The sequence below is a fragment of the Myotis brandtii genome, unplaced genomic scaffold, assembly GCF_000412655.1.
Source record: "Myotis brandtii unplaced genomic scaffold, ASM41265v1 scaffold650, whole genome shotgun sequence".
In the NCBI taxonomy this organism is placed as follows: Eukaryota; Metazoa; Chordata; class Mammalia; order Chiroptera; family Vespertilionidae; genus Myotis; species Myotis brandtii.
In genome coordinates, this window is record NW_005370517.1 from 122,659 (window position 1) to 133,913 (window position 11,255).

General features: G+C 40.0%; 1 protein-coding gene and 1 pseudogene across 1 annotated transcript in view; both read left to right on the forward strand.

The window, feature by feature from the left end:
• Positions 1–6,295, forward strand: part of LOC106723624 — a 6,745-nt pseudogene extending 450 nt beyond the window's left edge.
• Positions 1–11,255, forward strand: part of LOC106723804 (zinc finger protein 883-like) — a 139,348-nt gene that overhangs the window by 617 nt on the left and 127,476 nt on the right. The gene's annotated exons all lie outside the window — the stretch shown is intronic.

Here is an 11,255-nt window from a genome sequence, read left to right on the forward strand (position 1 = left end):
ATTTTTATTGATTTCAGAGAGGAAGGGAGAGAAACATCCATGATGAGAGAAAATCATTGATCCACTGCTTCCTGCACGCCCCCTGCTGGGGATCGAACCCACAACCCGGGCATGTGCCCTATTCAGGAATCGAATCCTGACCTCCTGGTTCATAGGTTGACTCTCAACCACTCTGCCATGCTGGCCGGGCTAGCCTATTTTTTATTTACTTTCAGTTATTTTATTTTATTTCAAGAAAAATGATTTTAAATATAATAATGTTACATGCAATAAACATCAATTCTTCAAGAAAAATGACCATATATATAATAGTTATAATTCAAGAATAATTATAATAATATTACCAAAATTGTATCACAAAAGTTGTAGGAAATACTAAAAATCTGCAAATAACTGGATTACTTCTATTATATTGTAGAATATTTTTTACCCTCTAACTCTACTTTTGTTCATCAATTTATGTTGTTCATTATATTCCAAAAATGAGTGAGATCATATGTTATTTATCTTTCTCCAACTAGCTTATTTCTTTTAACATGATGCTTTTAAAGTCTATTTTGTCAGATATGAGTATTGGTACTCCAGCTTTTTTTGTTGTTTTCCTTTTGCATGGAAAATTATTTTCCATCTCTTCACTTTTCATCCTGTGTGTGTCTTTTGTTTTGAGGTGGGTCTCTTATAGACAGCATAAAGTTGGGTCATGTTTTTGTATCCATTCAGCTACCCTACACCTTTTTATTGGAGCATTAAACCATTTACATTTAGAGTTATTATTGAGAGATACTTATTTATAGCCATTTTAATTCTGTATGGCTAGGTTTCTTTTTCTGTTTCTTCTTCTCAGCAATCCCTTATAGCAATCCCTTTAGCATAATGCTGGCTTGGTGGTGATGAACTCCTTTAGTGTGATGAACTCCTTGAGCCTTTTTTGTCTGGGAAGCTCTTTATTTGACCGTCTATTTGGAATGATAGCCTTGCTGTATATAGTAATCTTGGTCTCAGATCCTTGCTTTCCATTACCTGAGTACTTCATGCCATTCCCTTCTGGCCTGTAGAGTTTCTGATGGGAAATCAGGTGTCAGCCTTATGGGAACTCCTTTGTAGCTTACAGTTTTCTTTCCTCTTGCTACCTTTAAGATTCTCTTTTTGTCTTTAATGTTTCTAGCCTATTTTTTAACCATATTTTTTGGTTAATGGGTCTGTTGAATACCTTCTATATTTTATATATTAAATTTTTATTACATACAAGTATTCCCTCTTCTTTTTGCATGTGCTTAATTGTGCTTTGCAGATATTTTGAGAGTTTTTTGTTTTGGTTTTAATATATTTTTTTGACTTCAGAGAAGAAGGGAGAGGGAAAGAGAGATAGAAACATCAATAATGAGAGAAAATCATTCATTGGCTGCCTCCTGCACACGCCCTACTAGGGATGGAGCCAGTAACCCAGGCATGTGCCCTGACTGGGAATTGAACCTGGGACATCCTGGTCCATGGACCTGGGACCTCTTGGTCCATGGGACGACACTCAATTCACTGAGCCACCACAGCTGGGCTTGGTAGTATTTTTGTTTTTACAAATTCAATGTTTTTGGCAATCCTGCATTCAGGAAGTTTAGTGTGGCTATCTTTCCAGCAGGCTCAGATGCTGTTGACCAGTGTGAATATAAGAAATATTCAAACCTGGAAATAATTTTAGTGAGTTTATTTGGTCCACACTTTCAACAGTTTGTAAGAAGCAAAATCTCAAGACATTGATATAATGCTCCAGAGAATGGCAGTTTTGAATCTTATTTGATACATTACAATCAAAAGAGCAGACATAGCTGGGTTACATGAAATTCATTGGTGATTGATTAAGTAGGCAGAAGAGAGCAAAGGGGGGCTACATCTGGTATTGGATAAAAAGTAAAATGAAAAAAAAAGTAAAATGATAAATCTTTTACATAGTTGGGTACAGGATATTCAATAATAATCAATATTAATATGATGAAAATAGCAATGAGAGTATTTGTAGTCTTTTCTATGGTGCATTTGGTTGTGCCCCTGAGGAATCCCTAAAAGGGCAGTTACTCTGACATTCCAAAGGGATGTTATCATAAATGCAAAAGATGATAATCAGGCTCAGTTAAGGTAAAGATTCACTTTTGTTTTTGAATATTCCAGCTGAGGACATGTCTATCTGTCATTAACTACTTTTTTTTTTTAATATATATGTTATTGATTTTTTACAGAGAGTCAGGTTCAGTTAAGGTAAAGATTCACTTTTGTTGTTGAATATTCCAGCTGGGGACATGTCTATCTGTCATTAACTACTTTTTAAAAATATATATATTTTATTGATTTTTTACAGAGAGGAAGGGAGAGATAGAGAGTTAGAAACATCGATGAGAGAGAAACATCCATCAGCTGCCTCCTGCACACCTCCTACTGGGGATGTGCCCGCAACCCAGGTACATGCCCTTGACCGGAATCGAACCTGGGACCTTTCATTCCACAGGCTGATGCTCTATCCACTGAACCAAACCGGTTTTGGCTGTCATTAACTACTTTTAGTTAGAAAGTTTTAATTTCAGACCATCCTTTGCGGTCACTTTAGGTCTCTGAATTTCCCTGAGCTTGTAACTCTGTACTGATAAAGTATTTTTCACACAGAGTAGTTGTGTTTTTATTAGCCTGCAGTATAGTGTTACCTTGTCTTTATTATTTAATTGGAACTCCAAATACTTGTGAGAATTTCTTTCTATATCTCAATATTCACTTTTTTGTAGAGATCTGACTGAATCCACAACATCTCCAAGCAATATGTTCATATGACTTGCAAGTATTTTCTCCCATCCTGTAGATTGCCTCTTTTTAAAATATACTTTTATTAATTTTTACAGAGAGGAAGGGATAGGGATAGAGAGTTAGAAACATCAATGAGAGAGAAACATCCATCAGCTGTCTCCTGCACACCCCCTACTGGGGATGTGCCTGCAACCAAGGTACATGCCCTTGACCGGAATTGAATCCAGGACCCTTCAGTCCACATGCCGATGCTCTATCCACTGAGCCAAACCAGCCAGGGCTAGATTGCCTTTTATTTTTATTTTTTTAAATATATTTTATTGATTATTGATTTTTTTTATTGCTTAAAGTATTACAAAGGGTATTACATATGTGATTATTGATTTTTTACAGAGAGGAAGGGAGAGGGATAGAGAGTTAGAAACATCCATGAGAGAGAAACATCTATCAGCTGCCTTCTGCATGCCCCCTACTGGGGATGTGCCCGCAACCAAGGTACGTGCCCTTTACCAGAATCGAACCTGGGACCCTTCAGTCCACAGGCCGATGCTCTATCCACTGAGCCAAACTGGTTATAGCTAGATTGCCTTTTTAATATCATTTTGTTAGTTGCTGTTGTGATGTGAAGACGCTTTTTCATTTGTTGTTGTTTAGACTGTTTAGTTTGCCCTCTTTGCCTGGTGGTGGTTGTCACATTCAGAAAATCATGTCCAAAGCTTTTTCTCTAGGTTGTTTTGAAGTAGTTTTCAGTTTGGGGATTGTCATTTAATTATTTTATGCAGTTTGAGTTTATTTTTTTTCAGTGGTGTCCAGTTTTGTTGTTTTACCTGTGAATATGCACTTTTACCAGAAAAAACCATCTTTTCTTTCTTATGTGTCTTGTGGTTTTTGTCAAAGGATACTTGAATGTATGTGCCTGGGTTTATTTCAGTCTCCTCTGTTCTGTTCTGTTGGTCTGTGTTTCTATGTTTATTCCAGTAACACACTGTTTGGTTGCTTTGGCTTTGTAATAGATTAAAGTCAGGAAGTTTGATGCCACCTGGTTTGTTCTTGCTCAAGTTTGCTTTTGCTCTTCCAGGTCTTTTGGTTCCATACGTTTCAGGATTCTGTTTTTATTTCTTTGTAAAATACCATTGACATTATCATCGGGATTGCATTTAATCTGTAGATTGCTTTGGGTAGGATAGACGTTATAAGAGTATTAAATTTGAAATCCTAAAGCACAGATGTCTTTCCATTTGTTTGTGTTTTCTTCCATTTTTTCATCACTGTCTTGAGTTCAATGTACAGACCTTTCACCATTTTGGTGGAATTTATTCCCGAGTAGTTTATTTATTTATTTATTTTTAAATATACTTTATTGATTTTTTACAGAGAGGAAGGGAGAGGGATAGAGAGTTAGGAACATCGATGAGAGAGAAACATCAATCAGCTGCCTCCTGCACACTCCCCACTGGGGATGTGCCCGCAACCAAGGTACATGCCCTTGACCGGAATCGAACCCGGGACCCTTGAGTCCGCAGGCTGACGCTCTATCCATTGAGCCAAACCGGTCAGGGCCCGAGTAGTTTATTATTGATTCTATTGCAAACTTGACTACTTTCTTCATTTCTCTATCGAAGAATTTATTGTTAATGTGTAGAAATGAAACTGATGTTTATGTTTTGACTTTTACATCCTATAACCTTTCCAAATTAATTTTGTCTTTAAAATTTTTAATTTTTAAATTTAGAGAAATGAAGTGTGACAGAGATAGACAGAAATATAGAGGTGAACATTAATCTCTATCCCACTGATCTATGTATTCATTGGCTGTCCTCTGGGTGTGTCCTGAAGGGAGATCAATCCCACAACCTCAGGATATTGGGACCACTCTTTCACAGAGCGAGCCACCTGGCCAGGGCTTTGAATTTGTTTTTAATTTCAGAAGCTCATAGTGGGATCTTAACGTTTTTCTTGAAGTAGAGTCATGTCATCTGCCAACATCTCATATGATACCTTGTGGTTCACACTGTCAGGGGTAATACCTTTTTTTCTTTTCTTTTTAATAAAAGCTCCTAGCTAATTTGAACTATGCTTCTTTTTGGTTTTTAAGATTCTGAAATTGATTTTTATAAAAATAGGGAGAGGGATAGTGAGAAACATGTAATGAGAGCAAAACATTGATTGCCTGCCTCCTGTATACCCCCTACCAGGGATAGAACCTGCAAACCCAGCATTTTTCCAGAGCAAGAATGTAATCGGCAAGTTTTTGGTGCATGGGATAATGCCCAACCTACTCATCCACACTAGAGAAAAGCCTTATAAATGCAATGAATGTGGGAAAACTTTTACCAGGAGCATTGACCTTCGTCTTCACCAGAGAGTTCACACTGGAGAAAAGCCTTATAAATGCAGTGAATGTGGGAAATCTTTTACCAGGAGCACTGCCCTTCAAGTTCATCAGAGATTGCACACTGGAGAAAGGCCTTATGAGTGCCATGAATGTGGGAAATCTTTTTCCTGGAGCAGTACCCTTCGTTGTCATCAGAGAATTCATACCGGAGAAAAGCCTTACAAATGCAATGAATGTGGGAAAAATTTTATCACGACAGGTCACCTTCATCAACATCATCAGAGAATTCACACTGGAGAAAAGCCTTATAAATGCAGGGAATGTGAAAAATCTTTTCCCACTAGCGATGACCTTCATTGTCATCAAAGAGTTCACACCGGAGAAAAGCCTTATAAATGCAGTGATTGTGGGAAGTCTTTTACCAGGAGCACTGCCCTTCGAGATCACCTGAGATTGCACACTGGAGAAAGGCCTTATGAGTGCAGTGAATGTGGGAAATCTTTCCCCAGGAGTAGTGACCTTCGTCTTCATCACAGAATTCACACTGGAGAAAAGCCCTATAAATGCACTAAATGTGGGAAATCTTTTATTTATAGCACTCTCCTTTCTCGTCATCAGCGAGTTCACACTGGAGCAAACTCTTATAAATGCAGTGAATGTGGGAAAACTTTATCCACCAGCATTGCCCTTCAAGGTCATCAGAGATTGCACACTGGAGAAAGGCCTTATGAGTGCAGTGAATGTGGGAAATCTTTTACCACTAACACTGGCCTTCACTGTCATCAGAAAATTCACACTAGACAAAAGTGTTATAAATGCAGTGAATGTGGAAAATCTTTTACCTGGAGCACTGCTCTTCATCGTCATCAGAGACTTCATACAGGAGAAAAGCCTTATAAATGCTGTGAATGTGGGAAATCGTTTGCAAGGAACTATAGTCTCCAATATCATCATCGAGTTCACACTGGATAAAGACTTTATGAGTGCAATTAACATGAGATATCTCTCAGCCAAATTTCTAAATTTGCTCTGCAGATATGAGTTCACATGTGAGACTTTTCTTAGATGTGTAGGAAATGTATTTTCTTAGTTATTACTTAACAATAGCATAAGAAAACTAGAGGCCCAGTGCACAAAATCGTGCACGAGAAAGGGGTTGTCCCTCAACCTGGCCTGCACCCTCTCCAATCTGGCACCCCTCAGGGGATGTCCGACTACCGATTTATGGAGCTGGCAGTCAGACATTTCTCTCACAATCTGGAACAGCTGGCTCCTAACAGCTCGCCTGCTGTCTGTCTGATTGCCCCTAACCGCTTCTGCTTTCCAGCCAGATTGCCCCCTAACCACTCCCCTGCCGGCCTGATTGACGCCTAACTGCTCCCTTGCTGGCCTGATTGCACCCAACTGCCGTCCCCTGCTGGCCTGATCGCTCACAACTGCTCTCCCAGGCCAGCCTGATTGCTAACAACTACCCTCCCCTGTTGCAACCTGCCTCCTCTGCTGGGACCCGCCTCCTTCGTGAGAGGCTGCGGAGACGCCGGGACCAGCCTCCTCCACGCTGCACAGAGCCGCAGGACCCCCAGGCCTCTTCACACGGAGTGGGCACCGGGCCCCGCCTCCATTGTGTGTGCAGCCATCTTGTGGCGGCCATCTTGTGACAACGTCGCACGAGGGTGTGATGCCACCAAGGCTTTTATTATATAGGATTTGTGAAGTCTCATTTATCTGAATTGAATCTCATACATTTAAATACCTACATTTATGTAAATTCCCCATAAGTGTTTTTGTGGGGTTATTTGTTTTTGTTTTTATTTTGGAACCATATGTATCTATGTATCACTTTCTGAAAAACTTAGATGTGTTTCCAGATCTATGTCAATGCATATTTCTGTTACTAAAGGTATTTCATCTATACCACCTATATGTTCCTACAGATGGAATCAGTCACCATCCTCTTGTGCCCAGGGAAGGTAACTCTGTTGTCTAATTTGTTGGAGAAAATTACGAAGATCTGAGCCCTTAGTTCTTAATTCTTTTCTCTGTTATTAGTTGCCACATAGGACTGATTAGTGTTGGCCCCAGGAAACATAATATTGCAGAGGAACTGCTATTTTTAGAGACACACATTTCCTAGACGCCAGGGATGAATTTATTGAGTGCCGAAGTCATCAATGGAAGAACTGCCACTCTCCTGTCTCTTTGGTTTGTAAAATAAAGAAGGCTTTTTCCTAAGTCTTCTTTAATTGTGGGTGTAATATTTACTGTGTGTTAGCTTATAAGGAGATCTCAGCTCTCCAAACATGCTGAGGTGAAAAACTTTTATGGGGCCTCAAACAGTCTTTGCCCTTGACAGAACACTATGGTGTAGAAATTAACTTAGCAAGTTTTTGCACAATTTACATTGCTGCCCGTATTTTCCTTGGAAACACTGTGGACTGTGGACACTCTAGTCCTCATATGAATATGGAAGCTTTGAGGTACAGAGGGGGTAACTGTGACAACCTTGAGTATATCTTCAAGCAGCGTGAAAATTTTTCTTGTTTTCAAGGAATGCTGCCAATATATTTGAATCTCCAGCAGACTCACTACTGCTCCCTGAATCTCGGCTGAATGTGACATGCAGATGATTGATGGCACTTACTTTGGCCTTCCAGATCAATAAAAGTAACAAGCTGAGTACTTGTTGCCAGGATTCCAGGGTTAGATTTTCAAGCATTTTCTCTTTTAATTCTCACAACAACCTAGACAAGTGGAAACTCATATCAAATCGCTGATAAAATTCAGTATCAGAGAAATGAAGTCAGCTCCCCAAGTTTACACCCCAGACAAGTGTTAGATTCAAGGGGCTGGATTTTAACCCATTGTTTTCTCTAGCGCCAGAAACAGTCTCTACCCCTGATGAGCAGCCCTCACTGGAGCAGGTACAGTCTGAGGACCAGGGTGGCTCAGCTGCAGCTCCTGTTTCCATGGTTGCAGTTATGCTTTTCCTCCCATTCCCTTCACATTTCAGACCACTTACCTTTGGCCTCCCCATGATCAGGGGAACACCATCATTTCTCAGCTGCAGTGGTTTCTCCAGGGGAATCTTTTTTCATAGTGAGCTGCGTTTGTCTGCCTCCTTTTTGATCCCAGCACAGAGTTTGACCCACAGGAGACCTCGGATATTTGGGCTGGGCCTCTGCAACTGCGCCCACATGTTGGGTGTCATGCTATGATCCCATCCACTGTGATGAATTTGTTGCCTCAGCTTGACCCTGCAAATGATGCTCCTGTGTGGCACTGACATTCACCCTGCAGGAGTGGATACAACTGGACATGAATTCTGGGGCCTAATATTCGGAAGTGATGCTGGAGTCCTACATGATCCCAGTCTCTGGATGGGTGCTCACCTCTTATTCATGCATAGGACCCACCACCATGTGATTCTGTCCACTATGTCCCTACTGGCTGAATGAGACAATGACTCTCACTGTTTTCTCTGTAGCCCAGATCATGTTATGGGCCCACTTCCTACTTCCTAGTCTCCTGTGTCTGCACCCTGGGTCTTTGGGTTGGAACAGAATCCTTTTGAATACGAGCCTTCACTGCAGTGCACAGCACACTGCACCACAACTGAGGTCCTTATTGTGCTTTTCCTGACAATCTACCCTAACTGACTATCCACAACATCTTTTTAAATATATATTTTATTGATATTTTTTACTGAGAGGAAGGAAGAGGGATAGAGAGTTAGAAACATCGATGAGAGAGAAACATCGATCAGCTGCCTCCTGCACACTCCCTACTGGGTATGTGCCCACAACCAAGGTACATGCCCTTGACCGGAATTGAACCTGGGACCCTTGAGTCCGCAGGCCGACGCTCTATCCACTGAGCCAAACCGGTTAGGGCTATCCACAACATTTTTTGACGGTGAAGGTGGTCTTTCAGGTGAAGGTGTTTGCTATTTTGGCTAGTTACTCTTTTTCTGAGTTGTTTCCATGTATATGGAGGTATACATGTTAATAACTTTTTGGTGGTTTTTGCCCCGTTAATCTGTATTTCACCAATTTAATTATTAGGGCAACCAAAGAACCTAGAAAAGAGGAAGGAAATATTTTGACTCTACAATGTCATTTTTCTCATTTTCACCCACTTAACTCCTTAGAATAAAGGAATACTGTTAGGGTTTGTCAAGTGATGTGGGCTGTGTAAGAATTCACAGCAAAGAGAAGACATGCAGAGAGAAAGTTTATTTCACTTTCCAAGATTGGAAAGGGCCAAGTATTGCTAGTCAGTACAGGACAGGGAAGAAAGGGTGGCTTCTGCTTTCCAGCAGTGCCTTTGGGTAAGGACAAGCAATGCAGAGGCCTTGGGCCATGCTGAAGTTTATATGAGGGGCTTTCTTTAAAATTTAGTTTGTTTGCTTTCCAGGAGATAGTCTGGCAGATGTATAGGGGAGGTGCGTTATCAGTATTTTCCCCAACCCTATAAAATAGTACAACAAAAGTTATGAAGAGTTCAAAAGAGGGTGGTTTGAATGGGTGGAGGGAAGGAAACTTTCTACTAACTAGAGATTCCTTGGTACAAATTATCCCTGAGGTGTGATAACAGCAGGGAGAATGGGTGGCAAGAATGTAGCCTTGAAAGTAGCTTATCTTGTTCTGCAGTTTGAACAGAGGAGCTGTTTGAATTAAAGGAGCCAACAATCTTGGGGTTTAATTAGCAGGTGCATCTCATAAATAGTGGAAGGTCACAGCCAAAAAAAAAAAAGATCTTTTTTTTTTGTCCTTACAAATACCTCGACCACTTTTAGAACCTAAAGCTTAAGTTATTTATCTCTTTTAAAATGTATATTTTATTGATTTCAAAGAGGAGGGAGCAGTAGAGAGAGGTAGAAACACCAATGATGAGAATCATTCATTGGCTGCCTCCTGAACATCTCCAACTGGGCATGGAGCCCAAAACCCAGACATGTGCCCTTGACTGGAATTGCACCTGGTAGCTTTTGGTCTGCAAGGCTTTGCTCTATACCCTGAGCCGAACTGGCTAGGGCCTAAGGCTTTATTGACATAAAGAGTGAATACTTCTAGGAGTTCAGGTAAAGGGACACCAACAATACTGGGGGCATCGTGTTAAGGAGGATGTCAGCAATGGGTCCTGAAGGAAATCAACCACTCATTGAATTTTCTCTTGAACTCACAGGTTTTAACTCCCCAGTATGGACAGAAATGATGGCACATGGTAAACCTAGCAAGCTCAGGGAGCCTGTCATGGCATGGTCAATCTTACAAACTCAGAGGCCAAAGGTAACCATATAGGATGGTTTGAATTAAAACTTTGTAAGTAAAAGCTTGTCTTGGGTAGTTATGTCCTAACCTTGTTTTTGTGTTTTGTTTTGTTTTGTTTTGTTTGCAAAGGTCAATTTTTACCTTATTGAGCCTGCCTATTGTCTTTTTGCATCTAAGATAACATGCCTTTGGATTTTCAGGAAAATTTCCGTTTTACAGACTCCCTAAGGGCACGATCTCTCAAGACAACAGTCCACACAGCCCCAATTGTTATTGTTATAAGTTAAATATTAACTGTTAACTAATCAATAACCTTTTACAAAAAAAGTCTGTGTCTATTTTTTTTTTTACTTTTTGTCCAATCTGTCAGATTTCCCTCCTCAGTCCTCCCCTAATTTATCACCAATGAATTTCATTTAACCCCTATATGGCTTCTCCTTTGAGTCTAATGTATAAAGAAGGTGCAAAACTGCCATTCTCCTGGGCATTAATCTGTTGTTATTTTGCTTCTTGTTCATTGTTGCCAGTATGGGTCAAATTGAAGCATAGTGGTCGCTCCTTTGAAAAAACTGCTCTTTGAACTACTCTGTTATTCTTAGACAGTCTCTTATTGTGTAGGTCAACTCTGTTATTTTTAGACTGTAAAATAACTTTGTTTTTTGTTTGAATAGAAAAGATAAACCTTTAATCTCCAACATTTATAGGGAACTCATACAACTTAACAAAGGAAGATAAACAATCCAATAAAAAAATGGGCAGAGGACCTAAATAGACACTTTTTAAAAGAGGACATTCAGAAAGCCAAGAGACATATGAAAACATGCTCAAAGTCACTAATCATCCAAGAGATGCAAATCAAAACG